This window comes from Clarias gariepinus, chromosome 20 (genome assembly GCF_024256425.1).
Source record: "Clarias gariepinus isolate MV-2021 ecotype Netherlands chromosome 20, CGAR_prim_01v2, whole genome shotgun sequence".
Lineage (NCBI taxonomy): Eukaryota > Metazoa > Chordata > Actinopteri > Siluriformes > Clariidae > Clarias > Clarias gariepinus.
This window is the reverse complement of record NC_071119.1, coordinates 20,357,859-20,375,532: the sequence shown is the minus strand read 5'-3', so window position 1 is coordinate 20,375,532 and position 17,674 is coordinate 20,357,859. Positions and strand designations below refer to the sequence as shown.

Here is a 17,674-nt window from a genome sequence, read left to right as displayed (position 1 = left end):
TTGTTCGAGTAATAACCTGACATGCAAACTCTCTACAGTATCTCTCTCTCTATCACACACAAACACACACATACAGTATACATGCAATAAGGGGTAGTGATGTAAGAATGAAGGTGATGATGATCTGAAGACCTGAATAGGTGTGTATGTGTGTGTCGTGCTGAGGAACATGTAACATAGAGCGAGAGAGAGTGTGTGTGAGTGTGTGTGTGTGTGAGAGAGAGAGAGAGAGAGAGAGAGAGATAGAAGAAAGGACAGTAAATAAAGTCTTAATGTGTGTGCTTACATTAGACACTTATTGGGGAAACAACCGGCTGTGGTTTATACACACTTCCAGTAAAACCTAATGGAAGCACTTTCTTCCATCTCAGTGAAAAAAGAGAGAGAGACACAGAGAGAGAGAAATAGAGAGAGAGAGAAAGAGAGAGAGATGCTGATGTAAGTAAGTAAGTTTTATGGTTTATGGTTAATGAAAGCAGGTGGCTTGGTTAGACATGCGAGCTCATCAATATGATGTACCTGTTATCATATTGAAAGGCCTGCGGATGGCGTCCCTACACAGCAGTGTTCTCACGATCCCCACCCCGCTCGAGCTTAATAAAATCATTTAATAAATAAATTCGGGAGCTGTGAGTCAAATCGAATTGTTGTAATGCCTTGTCGCGATCCTAAGTCCTGATCTTGTTAAACTTCCCGTTTAACCCCGCTGTCCTCCCGCTAAGGCCGAGTGAAGAATGTCGCCCTCTCCGATCTGACTCGAAGCGATGAGATAGCCGGCGTCCGCGGCTAAAAGCTCCATTAGCTGTAATAATTGGACTTAAAGTGTGCTGCCAGCTTGCATTACCAAACACACTTTACTCTCGCTCCGGCTGCGACTGGATCTGGACCAGCTTCGGCCTCTCGCCGAGCAGGAACCGGAGACGGGATGAGGAGACGGTTTAAACCCCTTACATGCGTAGTACATGCGTCGGAGCCAGAGAGAGAGAGAGAGAGAAAGAGAGAGAGGATGAGACTAAAAGAGAGACTAATCAAAAAGAGACAGCCTGGGGGGACGCTTATGAGAGTCACAGGAAATTAATTCCGGCGGGAATTTTAGGTTGTCGAAGAGTTGTGATGAGGTTAATTTGGCAACGGTATAGATGTTGGGACCATGTGGGGTTTTTTTTATTTTTTTTTTTAGGAAAGTTATGATTACTTTGATGAAATGAAGTCAGAATAACGTTGACTAAATTAATGTAAGAAATTTTCCATAATTAAGCAATATGAGACGATCAGCAATATCAGGGCACCAAGATATCACAGCCGTACTGATATCCCGCACGACGTCACAACCTCAAGTGTGATATTGCTTTTATAAAACAGTTCCACAAACACCAATTATTATCAACAGACTATGAATTGTTTCTTTATTTAAACAGATATTTCGCTCAACCAACAGATATCTGACTGGCGGAACTAACTAACCGTGACTGGCAGAGCTGGCGACTGTCATTAACAGGGGTAACAATAGGTTTAAATTCTTACCGGTACTATGTAGCCAAAAGGTGAGGGGAATACAACATCGAGGTGGTGGACAGTCCTGTATGCACAGTATTTGTATGTAATTTCCACTTTTTCTGCTGTAGAATTTCAGCACCATTAACTTCTAGGTTTCGGGGTTAAACCCCATTTAGTGTTAAACAGAAAGCTAGTGCACTACGGTGTATAATCCATTAACCCACACACCAAGGGATGGAAAGCCATTTGGGATTTAGCCTTGTGTTAGGAACTAGTTAGGTTTGTAGTCGTAAAATTAAAGAACACAGGTGGTTCTAAGGTGATTCGAGCGATGTAGAAGCAAATACCTGGGACGCAAAGTGATATCTATTCACATACAGTATGGCGACATCGTGGCTTAGTAGTTAGCCTTGTCACTCTGCACCTCCAGGGTCCGGGTTTGATTCCCGCCCTTGGGTCTGTATGCGTTGAGTTTTGTAAAGTTGACTTTTTCGGTTTCCTCCCATAGTCTATAGACTAATTGGCGCTTTCCAAATCGCTTGTAGTGCAGAGGTTCTACCGTTGGTCACCATTGGACTATGGAGGTTCCTAGATGGATATAGTTAAATGTTCCAGCGCTGTTACCAACCACTTGTTGAAAGGCTCTCGTCCAGTCTTCCAATCAGTTTGCATAGTCAGAACTGACAGTTGATTAATGATTTTTTTTTATCCAGGAAAAAAAAAAGCTGGCCAATGAGGATGCAGCATTGTAACTCCCGCCTACCAGCATCTGGCCAATGGGGAAGCAGCACTGTCACACCTGCCCACGTGGTATGTTTGTTCTGAATAAGTAATATTATTTCGTATTTGAAACGTTCTGTTTTGGCTTGTTCATTCAACCTTCTTTCTTCTCTATGTCATTTTATCAAAGTCATTGTAACTTTCAAACAACAGGGTTGTCCCGATGGTGGACGCCTGAGTAGTTCGAGTGAGGTCATGGGTGGAGTAATGTCATTGAAACGTGGCCCCCGAGAGGGTAAAAAAAGCTGGCTTTAAAGCTCAACTTCTACAGCACGGCACCCAAGTGGAATGATAATTCCTTAAAACAAAAGATCATCATTTTGATCATATACAGGATCTTTAATTTTTCGCAGATGAATAATCCATATAATTAACGTCTGCTCGTTCACACCTCCACGAAAGCACCCGTGCATACTTAACGACATCACTCCTGACTTATTAGAGGCCCTGATGTCTGATTGACAGCTTGTTTGACTCAGGAAAAAAACCTGACCTTCTAAGCAGACGCCCAATTAACTTAAGGGTCTGTGTGTTTGTGTGTTTATATACATCAAAAAAAAGAAAGAAAGAAAAAGAAAGTAACATCATAGGGTCACCCTGTTCAGTTTTTTTTGCGTCCATCCTTCTTAATGACCTCTCCAGAGACTCCGCTTCAGTTCTGCTGATCCTACAGTGAGATTAATGTCCTCTCCATGTCCATACTGTATGTGTGTGTGTGTGTGTGTGTATGAGCTGCGTCTTTTAAAACTACTAATGATATCCAGGAGCTGTTTGATGTTAGCATGTTATGAGCACTATATTAGCGTGTGATTAGCACTGCTTGGAGAGTTTTAGAGCAGGTTTAATATGGAAGGAGGAAGAAAAAAAAATAAAGCCAAATAATCACGGAGCAGGGGAAAAAAATAGTGCTGAGAAAGGAGAAAAGAGCAGGAGGACAGAAGGGGACGGAAAAAAAAAAGAGTAGACGGGTAGTATGAGAGAGTGAGCGAGTGGGAGGATTTCGGATAGTGTGACTATGTATGAAGGTTCTCAGAAGCCAGCATCAGGACACATGATGTGTGAATGCAGTGTTAGTCAGCATAGCTTGCAAGGTCATGTGACCTTGTGCGCCGAATCCAGTCCCAAAGCTAAGGCGGTTGTAAGACAGAGAGAGACAGCTCTGATGTATTGAGTGCAACATGTGAACGACTTCTCAATGACCATGTGTACTGATTAGGAATATCATGATCTCTTGCATTTATAATTTACTTTGTACATGCAAGCCGTAAGCAGCAGAGTTGCTAGCATTTGACCTGCGCGACCTTGGGGGACAAAATGACGACGCGTAGTGCACTGGTTGTTTTTTTAGTTCTGAATCGATTTACACTTATTTAAACTTTAAATGTTAAATAGCAACATGGTGGCTTATTGGTTAGCACTGTCGCCCTGCTCCTCCAGAGTTAAGGGTTCGATTCCCACCCCTGAGTATGTGTGTCTGTAGACGTGAAGGTTAAGCCGATTAGCGCTCCCACATTTCCTGTTGCGTGTGAATGGGTGTGCGCCTTATGATGGATTGGTGTACCCCACCTCGCGCCCTGGGATAGTTTCCATGCCCCCGTAACCCTAAATACGGGATAAAGCCTACGGGTATTGAGTAAACGTTAAATTGATAAAAAAATTTTAAACCACAGCGCAGCTTTTGCAGAAAATACAAGCCGCATTTAATAGCGCAAGATTATCGCTTCATCTTCTTTTAACTTTGTGCATGGTCGGTACAATACTGCCACCTACTGGACTGGAGTGTGAAACAGAAGATACCATAGACAACGCAAGCGTTTTAGTGCTTATTACATACTTTAACATTTATAGTCCTATAATTAAACAGTGTAAGAAACAGTGGCATGCAAACGCTCCACCTGACGGAGTTTTGCCTTTAAAATTTTGCAAGGAATTTGCCTCGGCATACGAAACAATTTCCTGCATATGATCGAAAGAATTAATAATGGGAAGTTGGAATCATTTCAGTGACTCAGTTCTTTAAATCTCATTCATCAGACGGAAAGAATCTTTGCAAAACCTTCAACCTCCATTTGATTAATTTCATTCTTTTGATCAATAAAATGTTACATTTTTAATAAACAGAGCCCCAGAACATCCAAATTTTGGTTCCTGTAGTAAAAATATTACAATGCAGCTTGAGACATATTATGATAAACTAAATGAGCAGCTCACCTCTCATATCTTCTGGTCCTAATCATTCGTTCTTTTGTCACGTGACGCTCACAGTGCAATAGAACAATAGTGACATGACATGACTAGAAGACTAATAAGAAGATCCGCTTAATTCTGTTTCCTGTCTAATGCACTGCATAGCGTCTATGGGAGTCATACGACAATAGACCGAACGATTCGGACTAGGAGACTCATGAGATGAACCGCTCATTTTTGTACATTTCCTGTACATAACCGATGAAGGTTTTGCAATGCTTTGCGCATGCGCGCCCAGTAGAAAATGAACGGATCACTCTCCGAGACTAGTCGTTCATCATGTTAAAGTCATGTTAAAGACTTGTTTAAAAAGAATCGTTCATGAACGACCTATTACTAGACCGAATTAAGCGCTGGCAAAGTTGCGCTAATGTCCGAGAGCCATTTGGAACTGCGACAGAGGAGCTTCTTTTGCATTTTGTGCAAGATTTAGTGAAGCCCTAGCACCATGGGTCCTCAAGAAAAAAAAACTGAGCCGCTTTCAGTTCCGTTTTTAAAGGTGTCAAGAGGAACCATAAATAAGTGAGGTTCAGTGTCTATTTATTTTACGTTATTTACATGACTTTTTTAATGTTTTGATTGTTTTACTATGCAAACAATAGGATTATAGTGTTGGAAATTGGGAATATTTTGGGTGGCTGAAACGGATTATCAGCATTTATATTATTTCCTATAAGAAAATGTGTTTCGAATTATGAAATTTCTCCTCTGAAGCCAATTAAATTTATATGCTGAGGTTCTGCTGTACAGCTATTTGAGACAAATCAGACAATAATCATCAAATTTTATAATATACGTCCATGTCTGACGTGGGTTGATTTGTTGTCATTGTGATATATTAATATATAATATTGTGTCAGTACCATTTTGTGAAGTCTCATATCGTTGCTTTAGGATAATAAAATAATTTTATTTTTATAAAAATCTGAAATGTTAAATGATATTTCTCCAGCTCTTACTATAATGTACATTTTTATCTATTCCAGACAAGGGATGACATTTGCATGTAATTGGCCTGTTGTTTTTGCTGTACGAGGCTGCATGTACTGTATTGTGACATTTCACGGAAAAACAAAATACAGTCTTAATCCAGGAACAAAAAAAATTGGAAAGAATTAAACAAAATGAAAGAGAGAGAAAAAGAGAGAGAAAGAGAGACTGCAGGAGTTGGAAGAGGAGAGGAAAACTGCCTCGGTAGGCATGAAATGCGATTCATTTCAGAGCTATCCAAGCAGTGTGTGTGTGTGTGTGTGTGTGTAATGGCAATGATACACTGCTGTAATCCATTTAAAAACCAGTTTGGATACTGAACCTCTACAACACACACACACACACACACACACACACACTATACAACAGCGTACTCACACGCGCTCACCAACTGATACCCATACATCATTCAACATTAATTAACTCTCTCTCTCTCTCTCTCAACAAACATTGTTTCTCAGATCTACGAAAATCTTTGCAGTGTTTTGCACCCAATAAGCCAGTCTTATAATCCTACATACAGCCGCAAAATTAAACACACAACCTCCCCCAAATAATAAAGGCGTAGTGATTTATCATGTGCTGTTTACAAAAAAAAAAAAAAACAGGAAAAAAAAATCACACTGTGCCTTTAATTAGCTCTCTCTCTCTGCTCGTAGAGGACTAAAACCGATTCAGCTGGACTATGAATAATAAGTAAGCAAATAATAATAAGGCGGCGAAGATTCAGAATCCAAGAGTTTCATTTTTCATGGTCAGGGACTCAATACGCATGTATATACAGTATATATATATATATACTGTAGATGCATCCAAATGCATATATTTCAATATGGAGCTCGTCCCCCTTTTTAGAAGGCTATCCACAAGCTCTTGGAGTGTTCCTGTAGGAATCCATACCCATTTATTCTGTAGAGCATTTATAAGGTCAGTCATTGATGTTGGACGAGACGCCCTGGCTCACGATCCCCGTTCCAGTACATCCCAAAGGTGCCCAATGGGGTTGAGGTCAGAGAACTCATCAGCTGAGCCAAACTACTCAAACCATGTCTTTTTAGGCCTTGCTTTGTGCACTGGGACACAGTCATGTTGGAATAGAAAAGGGACTTCAACAAACTGTTGGCGCAAAGTTTGAAAAATGACATTGTCCAAGATGTCTTGGTACAGTATGCTGAAGCAATTAAGCATTAAGGTTACCCTTCACTGGGGATGAGGGGCCTATAATTAAGAGGTTTGGCCAAAGACGTTTGTCCATAAAGGGTATATGGCTTAGTGGTTGGCACCTCCAGGTTCGTTTCAATTCAATTCAATTTTATTTGTATAGCGCTTTTAACAATTGTTTTAACAAAGCAGCTTTACATGATCAAAAGAATTATTTAAGTTTTTTATGTATGAATCAAAATAAGACTGTCCTTGATAAGCAAGCTGAGGATGACGCCGATGGTGGCAAGGAAAAACTCCCTGAGATGGTAGTAGGAAGAAACCTTGAGAGGAACCAGACTCAACACGGAACCCATCCTTATTTGGGTAGATTCCCATGTCCGGTCTGTGTGCATAGAGTTTGCATGTTCTCCCAGTGCTTGTTGGGTTTCCTCCCACAGTCCTAAAACATGCAGACTCCCAAACTGCCTGTAGTGTGTGAATTAGTGTGTGAATGTTGACCGGATGTCCTATCATGGTTGTACAGAAATTGGAATAATTGGAAAAAAATTTGAATAAATACAACGGACATTTGTCTCTTTGCACTTATTCTGGACATTCATGGACACTTAAGGACACTGCACACCTGTACATTCATGCACATTTACACATTTCTATTTCATTTCCTTGCTCGTTGCACATAAGTCACTTTAAATAAAACACTTTCATGCATATTTGTCTCTAGTTGGGAACTAGTTGAAAACCTACAGAGGTTTCTAGATAGATGGATGGATAAATGGGATAAAGTGTATATCAGATATCAAATAGTTGACTCGAACAGTGACTCGTTGGCTATGTAGCGCAGCAGCCATGAAACAGTTATTGCGTTATGTCACCTTATTCAAAACTGGGACTCGTTAACCGATCCGAGAGTTGAGAAAGATAAAAGTGGTGCGGCAAACAAAAAACATCGCCTCTTTACAACCGTGCTGAGCAGAAAAGCATCTAAAAAAGAACATCCCTTTCATTGTGGAGCGTACAGTAGTAGTCGTCCTCACTAACACTCATGCTGTATCATAAGGAAGTCTGGCGAAGAAAGAAGAAGAAGAAGAACAGGTAGGGGTTAGATAGGAAGAAAGAAGACACCGATCTTCGGGGCTGATTTGATAAGCATCAGACTGGATAACAGGATTATCCTAGCAGCCTGCATTAACACACTCGCACCTCCTCGCCCTCGCTATCCGTCTCTCATCCCTACGTTCAGCATCTCCTAACACCCCCCCCCCCCCCCCCACACACACACACACACACACACCTCCCCACCCTCCCACTGCCTCCTTTTTCCGCTGTGGACAGAGCGTGAGTTCATTCCTCGGCGTACGCAGCCATTCAGACGCCTGGAGGTGTGCGTGTGTGTGCGCGCACGCACGTGTGTGACGGTGTGTGTGTTTTAAACGGCTCTTTGCTTGAAAGCTCTCTAAGCAAATTTCATTTGCACCTCTCTGATCCTTTTCTGTCAGGGCTAGTTCTGGCTAATGGGCCTCAACTCTGCCTTGGTGAATGCAGGATAGGAGACAGGAAAGAGACGACACACACACACACACTTCAAACCACTTGATACACACTCACACACTATAACTATTATGATTTGAGCTTGGTATATCATCAGTTATGATCCTTTAACGTCAATTGCACATCAATATAATAATTTTTATGAGTGTGTGTGTGTGTGTGTGTGTGTGGTGGAAAAGAAGACAGGTTTGAAAGACCTGACTGTGAACTGACCAAGACATGGCATGCTGGCTGTGGACGGGCAACACACACACACACACACACACACACACACACAGACACACAGAGTGTCAAAACCTGACAACCCTCAAGAGATAATGTCTTGAACTTCTGTGTGTGTGTGTGTGTGTGTGTGTCCATGTACACCTTCCTGCATGTAGGCATTTGTAATAAGAGCTAATTCCCCCTAATGTTGTTACCTGGTCTGCTTCCTATGACATTAATTACAGCTTTGTTACTAATCACAGCTGAGATTATCTGTTCTCTCCTCCATCACGCCAGATGGCGTTTGCTCTTCTTCCCCCACACGTACAAACACACAGCTACACAACACATACACACACACGCGCTGATGCACACGACTGCTGTCGGCCTGCTGGGGCGAGAAAGAAAACCAGCTCGCGAATACTGTTCTTTTTTGCTCATTAGAAAAAACAAAAACCAAGACTGCTTCAATGTTCGTTAGTTAAAAATAATGATGCAATCCATTATCTACAAAAGCTTGCATAGGTTTATTATAAACAAAAAATAATAATTTGTCATACTGTACGTCTGTGATATACTGTAGACATACACGAGATGTTAACTCCATTGTTGGAGTTTTGCGAACAAGCTCCGATAACAAGATGATCCTAAAAGCATCTCAGGTCATTCATACATTACATCACAGCTCGTGAAGGATGCGCTGGTATACCAGACTGAGCGAGTGCATCAGCTTACAGTTCTGACCTGCACCATCATATAAAAGTGCAACCTAAATTCGACATTTTCGCGATCTTGAAACGGTTTAAAGCAAATATTACACTGTACAGTATATGACGTGAAACTTTATATGGAATGAAAAATGGTTTTAAGATGTTAAGAAGTGGCAAAAATATTACATCATAATTCTTAAAATGACGTTTCGGTTTGTTGGGGAGACAAAAATTCAAGTCAAACCGGGACTTTTGCTTATAACAGAACACATCATTAAAGTTTTTTTTAATACAGCCGGACCACGATGGGACTGCATGCTTCGTGTCTGAAACGCCGGCCTCCCAGGAACTCCTTTAACAGCCCAAACTTGTGGAAATGACTTGGAGTGAGATCAGCTCCTCGAACATGCAAGTGGTGCTGGTGAATGATTGTCTCCACTGTTCTAACAGACAGACATGTCTCTTCCGCAAGTTGATGATGAGTTGTTAACTTTTTCAAACTTTTTAAAAACTTTTTCACCGCTCAAATGTTTTGCGTCCCTTTGCCGCACTGTGCTTGAAGTCTTCTGAAGTTTTACGACTTTATTCACTAAAAATGACATCATCGAGTCCCAGTTTGACCTGAACGACCTAATTCTTTCTGTTAAGCGATTTAATTTCATCATTTTTGTTACTGTCTCATTTTTTCCTGCTGTTGTTCACTGATATGTATATATACCGAGTCAGCCAAAAAAATTCAGGAAAAGAAAAATAGTATGGTGTATATTATATAAATATAGTATTAATTATATCATCATGATATTATCATATATTTCGATATATAACGTATAGCAATAAATGTGGTATTAAAATATTTAATATAGGTTTTTAATATAATAAAATAAAAAATTATATATTTAATATGATATAAGCTTTTTCTTTTCTTAAAGTGTGTATAATTATTATCTGTAAAAAATAATAATCATTAAATTAACGTTAAATTGTTATATATATATATATATATATATATATATATATATATATATTAAATTATTATTTTTTAACAATTTAACATCAGTGATGACTTTTATTATATTTTTTTATTTATATTTTATATTATATCAATGATTTAAAAAGGTGAAAATGTATTTAACACTGAAAAATATCAAAGGAAACATGTTGAAAATGTGTTACATTCTTCCAGCTATTGTAATTATTACAAAAATCTATTTTATTTTTATAAAACATCATTATATCCATATAACTCATCACAATATTACCATTGTGCAATCGTATAACCCTGCCCTAGTCTCAGATCTCATCATCAGTGACAGAAACCTGACCAGTCTGAGAGAGAGAGAGAACGAGAGAGAGAGAGAGAGAGAGAGAGAGAGAAAGAGAGATGGCTGCGGGGTTAAATTAGTGATATCAGTTGGAGAAAGGTAAGTAAAGAGATCTTGCTCTTTCTTCCCTCGCTTCCTCTTTAATGCCTCACCACTTTGACCATGTTCTCACTCTCTCGCTCTCACTCTACCTATATCTCTCTCTGTGAGACCAGTACAACAGATGGTGCATCTCACTGCTAAGCCAAGCTGCTCTCAATCTCCTCATCCCTTTCTCTCTCTCTCTCTCTCTCTCTCTTCGTTTCGCTCTCGGAGAGTGAGAGCCACTGTTGTCCTGTGTGCAATGGCATCCTGCCCTTTAATTGATTTCTCTTGTTCTTGTCGCCGGACCGAAGGCACCCGGTAGGAACACGAACCTCGCTCCATCTCTCTCTCCTTTTTTCAGCCGCCAGTCAGAGACAGAGAATGAGACAGAGCAAAGAGGAGGAAGGCATAGATAACAAAATCGGGGATGCCTGCTTGGACATGGTGCTAAAAATGTACTGATCATCGGTATGGTTTTCAGTGGTATGGTCGACTTCCTGCTATGGTTGACTTCCTGCTCTGTAATTGAACATTTGTTCAGCATTAAAAAAAAAAACCTTAAAATAACAAAGCTTTTACAACTCAAACTCCATCACATAAAAATTTCACAGCAACCGGATGGAAACTCAGTTTACTTTCATTAGACAAGTTTGCTAAGTCTAATTGACTTCCCCTACATAGTGCTGACCAGTTTGAACCGCTCTCCGCCTCCATCGCTCTTCGGCGATTGAGAATTTATCGATTTATAAATCGCACGGACATACAACCGCATCCCCACACATGCACGTGCTGTAGGAGACAAGACCGCGTCCACCGCCGCGGCCACTAAATAATGTCAAGATAATGCATAATGGTGCTGATGTCACCTTTGGTACGTTGATCCACTCACTTAAGCACTTAATAAAAATTAATGCTGGATATATTAGAGAGAGAGAGAGAGAAAGAGAGAGGGAGAAAGGGGGATAGGAAATGATCGGCGCTGTCAGATGGGGCGTGGCTGGGTTTCCCAATGAGCGTGCTGATTCTTTAGAGGGAAAACCAATTGCATCCGCGTAGAGATTTCCCGATTCATTTGTTTTAGCTTGTCTTTGGTTCTAAGTGAAATCGGACACGAAATTCTCTTTGCTTTCAAGCTGCAAAGTAGGAATTAAACATACAGTAGATGCCTACAGGTTCATTCGTCATTCGCATAGAAACAAACTAGCTAGCTAGAGTGACGCATCCTTAATTCTTCCTCTGATCGGTGAACAGGACGGGACTTGAATCTTGAAATTACGAGTTAAGACGTTTAACCACCAACAGCTCCCTATCCTTTTAGGGTGGAAACTTGCTTGCTTTTAACCACGCATACAGTACTATCCATGGCCATACTATCGCAAGATGCAATGCTACAATGCAACACTAGGGGCAGTGTAGTCACACCAAAAGGATCAGGATTCAATTATTTGTCCCATGGACCTTACAGCACAGTAAGTTTTTTTCCACACATATCCCAGGTAGGAAGCTGAAGTCAGAGCTCAGAGTTAGCCAGGATACAGCGCCCGCTGGAGCAGATAGGTTTAAGGGGCCTTGCTCAAGGGCTCAATCGTGGCACCTTAGCGGTGCTGCGGCTTGAACCCTCAATCTTCCGATCAGTAACCCAGAATCCGTTTGAGCCACCTCTTTTGAGGGGAAGTTTTGCGACCAGGTCTGCAATTGCTGGGCCTGGAGTAACTGAGTGGTTTAGGAATTGGTCTACGGTTCGGAAGGTCCAAGGTTTAAACCCCACGACCACCAAGTTCCCCTTGTTGGGCCCTTGAGCAAGGCCCTTAACTGCTTAGATATATAATGAGATAGAAATATAAGTCACTCTAGATAAGAGTGAATATCAAATGCCTGAATGTATCCCTACCTGTATGATGTGACTTTACCGCTGCATAGTGTCAAACCAGTTGCAGCGAGATAAGTAATATTTTAAACGTTTCCATGGAAACTAAACTCCTTCGAGAGTCGCCATGTTTTTTACTTCAAGCAAAACTGTCTGATCAGATTCTCTGGTCTTCCCCCTACTGGTATCCTTTGGTAGTACATGTAGCATACACTCAAGTATGTCAATAAATATGCTCACGACGTCGCCGGTTTTCTGCACAAATGAATGATTTACCAACAAGTATATTTAGTCTCACTAAAAAAAATGTCGCCTAATTGTTCTCTTGAAACCTGCTAATCTCAGCCGAGATCCAATCAGTAAGCCCCTTTGTCCTGGGGTACTTATTTACATAACCATTCCTGCTAATAAACTTAACGTCTTCTAATTTAAAAAAGAAAAAAAAACACTGAGCTGAAGTGTAGTACGGGAGCTCTGAGGGGTCAAACTGACTCAGCGCTGGGAGAGGTAATACACAAGGCTGCTATTTCACTAACAGCAATTTCCTCTCTCCCTTTCTACTGTATCTACAGTATCTCTCCCTCTACCTTTCGTGAAGAACTGCTCCTGGGCTAGATCAGCAGAAAAAAAATGCAAAGAAAGAAAGCAGGTAAATAAAGCAGACGCTTTTTATGTCTGCGAAGCAGGACATGGAGAGAAAGCCATCGAGAAAGACAGAGGGGGGAAAAGATAAAGGGGAACGGCATTTCGTTTAAGATGACAAAAAATCCGAAAGCATCTGGAACAGGTGTACAAGTCAGTGCGTTCTCATTCTTAACATGCCGAGTATATGTGCGCGCGTGTGTATGCGCCGGTGTTTTAATGGATAGCGTCTAGGATCGCAGTAAACAAAACGCCATATGGTGGAGGCTATAAACAGCCTGCGAAATGAAAAGTCTGATGTAGTTGAGAAAAGGGAAGAGAAAAAAAAAAGAAGAAAAACAAATGGTGAGGGAGTGGATGTGCGTGCTTTAATTACCTCATCATTATTATAGCGAGTGACACGAATGTAAAAAAAAAAAAAAAAAAAAAGAGGAAAAAAAAACAAAGCTTCTTTGGTGTAGGAGGGAACTCGGTTACGCCACCTTCTTTGTCTCGAACCAGCTGACGTCATGATGGTGCTTCGGCACTCACGGGGATGGAAGAGGACAAACGACACTTTCTTCTATCGCCATGGCGTAATCGACGCAATCCTATATCAAACACACTCTTTAAGCTGCCTACTGTAGCTACATCAGGTTGTGCGACTTCAAGGTCGTGCGCTGTCCCATGATGAGGTCCTGAAACGAGAGGCTTTCTTTAAATATAATCGCAGCACGAAACCCCTCGCTTAAGGAAGTCCGGGACCGTCGCTTTTCCTGACCCAGTTCTGCCAGTATAGCTGTAGCACTTAAGAGAGAGAGAGAGAGAGAGAGTATAATGATGTGGTTGTGAAGGCGCCAGACTGTACTTGGGATATGAGATGGATAATTAAGGAACGAGGAAATGCAACTTTAAAGGGCGACTGGAGCGTGCTGATTTGTGTGATTTCCTCGCGCGAGTTGTCCGTTGCTTGGTTGATTGCGATCGGTTCTTCCTAAAAGCCTGGAATGGCTAATACTGCACATGCACCAGCACTTATATATATACACACACACAGACAATCTTTCTCTCTCTCTCTCTTGAAGCCTTCATAAGCGTGAATTCCTGCAGACTTACAATTTGTGGGGAAATGTCGCTGTTTATTAAACCACCTCCAGGAAGAAGAACTGCTATCACGGGTACACACACACACTGTGCTGGCCACGTTTATGCTCTTATGCACACACACACACACACACACACACACTGTGGCCTTGGGGAGTTTAATCAAAAGGATGGACAGACCACTCCAGCACTTGCCCGAAAAAAAAGTATGAGATGCATCAAAGTGAGAATTAGTTCAGCTTTTTATAAAGCCTGTGGTGGGGGGGACAGCACAAACAGTAACACACACACATACATATATTGGCGTGCACACACACATACACACTGCGCTCTTTGTGACAGACACATTTGAGAAAGCGTTTCTTCCTGCAAACAGAGCAGTGTCTCGTGGGAAACTTCTCGCCGTCTTTCCTGTCTCTTTTCCTCCCTCTGCTGTGCACTTCCATCAAATAGAGAAAGATCAGGCTTTTAAAGAAAGATGTCTGCTGTGGCTTTTTATGTGTGTGTGTGTGTGTGTGTGTGTTGGACTGGACTAAATCTTCATATGACTTCCATCCAGTATTGGTGGCTCCCCACATTGTTTCTAGCTAGGTTTCTCCCACTACTATAGTTACAGTTCAGTGTCATCATCGAATGAATGAAGAAGTAAAAAATATATATAATATATATATTTTTTATTTTAAATCACAATTTGTTTTCAATTCTTGTTACTATTTCTTCTTTCGCAATTTTGACTCCAGCTGTATGTTTGTCGCGGCGACGTTACACATGCTCGAGCAGCAGCATCACGTCATCTACTGTACAGTCTGTGCAACACGTACATAAACGTTTAAACAAGTTCAATTTCCTTAATTATTATTATAAATAATTTGACTACTGAGAAATGTCGCTAATCGATCGGTAATTAATCGTGCACGTCCTTTTTTGTTTTTTAACTTGGCTCAAGCAAGCAACTCTTTTGTTCATGATACACAGAACTGTCAGCATTACAGCAATGACATCATTAATAATTAAATTAATTTTTTTTTTTTTAATAAAGAGTTTTTGGACTAATAATTAACAAGCTAGGAATTTTCTTGGTTTTAAAGTCATCAAATGTAGCAGCGACTGTACCTTCGTTGTCTTTTAATGATTCGTTTTGGATCAAAAGAATGAGATCGAAAGAATATATTAGGATTAATTGATTCAAAAAATAATGAAAAAATGATTAAAATTACAATATTAGGATCGATGTTGCGCCACTGACCTGACCTGCCTTTGATCAAAAACTACATGCTATTAAATCATTCTTTCATTTTGTTTATTATTGTTTAATGCAATTAAGGCCTGTTTCAAGTGTAAATAAACAAATATATGAAAAATAAATAAACATCTCCACAATTTCCAGAACGAATCACGTCATGTGTCTTTGTATCTCTGCAAAAAATCGACTGATATACCAAATGTACTTGTTCAAAACTATTCCAGTGTGTGAAGAGCTCAGCTTCACATAATCAGCCTCCACACACACACACACACACACACACAGGAGCTGATATGCATGCCGTGCCTCCCTGAGGACAGATTTCCAAATCTTCATCTCCTCCAAAGCTCGTGCACTGTTCTGTCTTTTAGGACACGGCGACTTTCAGCATTTCGAGTAGTAACTTATAAAAGAACCTCGATATTGCTGTATTTGTGTATAACGTCATCTGTTAAGGACTCAACACCGAGCCATGAGGGATATCCACTCGGGAAGATGACAACAGTCATTTGTATATGCATATGCTGTGTATGTGTGTATGTGTGTGGGCAAGTTTAAGGTCTTAAGTATTCATACTATTGAGCAATGTACATTCTCTTGCTTTCATCTCTGTCTCTCTTTCTTTTTCTCACACACACAAAACATGCACACACACACACACACACACACACCAAGTCTGGTCTGGTCTAACTTATAATATCAGGAGCATCACAGGGCGCAGGTCTGAAAGCTCTCCACTGAGAAGAAGTGCAAAGGTCACTTGTGTATTCCTTCAACCCACAAGATTCCCGGTTTTCCCAGATATTCCGAAAGCACATCTGGAGCAAGCCATGTTTGGAAACACATTGATATACAAAGAAATAAACCATTTACTTACTATATATCCTGATAGAAGCCTGCAAAGCCTTGGGAACTGGAATTTAACCACACACACACAAACATAATACAGTATATGAGCAAGGTGTGTATCTGACCTGACCCAGATATAGTATTAACTTCAATTCAGGATGAGCCTGGTAGCTAAACTCCTTCTGTCACTTACCCAAGCGCTCAGGACGCAGAAAGAAATCCGATAGAAAATCCAGAGGAGGTTTATCTTTCTTTTCTCTTAGCCAGAAACAGCCACGGTTAGTCCAAACACTGAGCTCCAAACCCGAGCTGGAGCCTGGAGAAAGGACACAACATCAGACAGGATGGAAGAAGAAAAAAAAGAAAAAAAAGATAGAGGATAAAAAAAAGAAAAAGAAAGCAAGAAAGTGCCGCGGTGATGATGTTACGGCGAGGAGAAGAGGAACGAAACGGACAGTCCCGGTGGATACCTGCTCTCTCTCTCTCTCTCTCTCTCTCTGTAATCTCGAAACGACCGGAGATGAAAAAGTAAATGATCAGATCAGAGAGATCGGTCTCTTTTGTTCTTCTTGTTGTGTTTGATGTTTAAATGTAAATATATATATTTAAAAAAAAAACAATAAAAAAGAAAGAAGTGCGCGAGGACACTGGGCGCGTTACGCAGCCGGGTGACCGTTGGAGAGCGCGAGAACTCTGCGCGCTGCCGTGCGAGTGAGCGAGCGTCGCACACACACACTCACGCGCACACACACTCGCGCGCACACACAGAGGGGGTGGGAGGGTGGAAGCTATGTGTTTTTCTTTTCTCTTTTTTTTTCAGAGGCTTTCACTCCTCTACCGCGCGCGCACCTGCATTTCCAGTAACGAGCCGCTTGATGGCCGGAGTCTGTGTGTGTGTGTGTGTGTGTGTGTGACTTTCTTTTTCTCTTTCTCTATTCCTCTCTGCCTGTTTCTCCTCTTTATTTCTTTCCATCTCCCTCTTTCTCTCTCTGTATCTCTCACATCTTGCTGTGTCTCTCTCTCTCATCCCTTCCCTGTCTTTCTCTCTGTCTGTCACCTCTCTCATGCTCTCTCTTTCTCTCCCTGTCTCTTTTCTCACCCCTCTACCTCCCTGTTCATCTGTCTCTCTGTCTTACCTTCTATCTGTCGCTTCTCTGACTTGTCTCTCTTTCTTTGTCTATGTCTCTCTCTGTCTTACTTTCTGTCTGTCGCTTTTATGCCTTGTCTCTTCATCTGTTTATCTCTCTCTGTCGCTTTTATGTCTTGTCTTTCTTTCTGTTTATCTCTCTTACTTACTTTCTGTCTGTCACTTCTCTGTATTGTCTCTCTTTCTCTGTTCATCTCTCTCTGTCTATCCGCTTTTTCTTTCACACTTTCTCTCTTTCCCTATCTTTTTCTCTGTGTCTGTCACTTGTCTGTCTTTTTCTCACCCCTTTCTCTCTCT

The 17,674-nt window shown here is 41.0% G+C and overlaps 1 protein-coding gene across 10 annotated transcripts in view; it reads right to left on the bottom strand.

Annotated features, from left to right (window-relative positions):
- Nucleotides 1-16,549, bottom strand: part of LOC128508646 (receptor-type tyrosine-protein phosphatase delta) — a 387,353-nt gene extending 370,804 nt beyond the window's left edge. For all 10 annotated transcript variants that reach the window (XM_053480054.1, XM_053480055.1, XM_053480056.1 and 7 more), the window contains exons 1-2: nt 16,424-16,549; nt 16,259-16,294 (exon numbers count right to left, since the gene is read on the bottom strand). The gene's annotated coding sequence lies outside the window, so the exon portion shown is untranslated. The remainder of the gene's footprint in view (nt 1-16,258; nt 16,295-16,423) is intronic.
- Between the last annotated feature and the right edge of the window lie 1,125 nt (nt 16,550-17,674).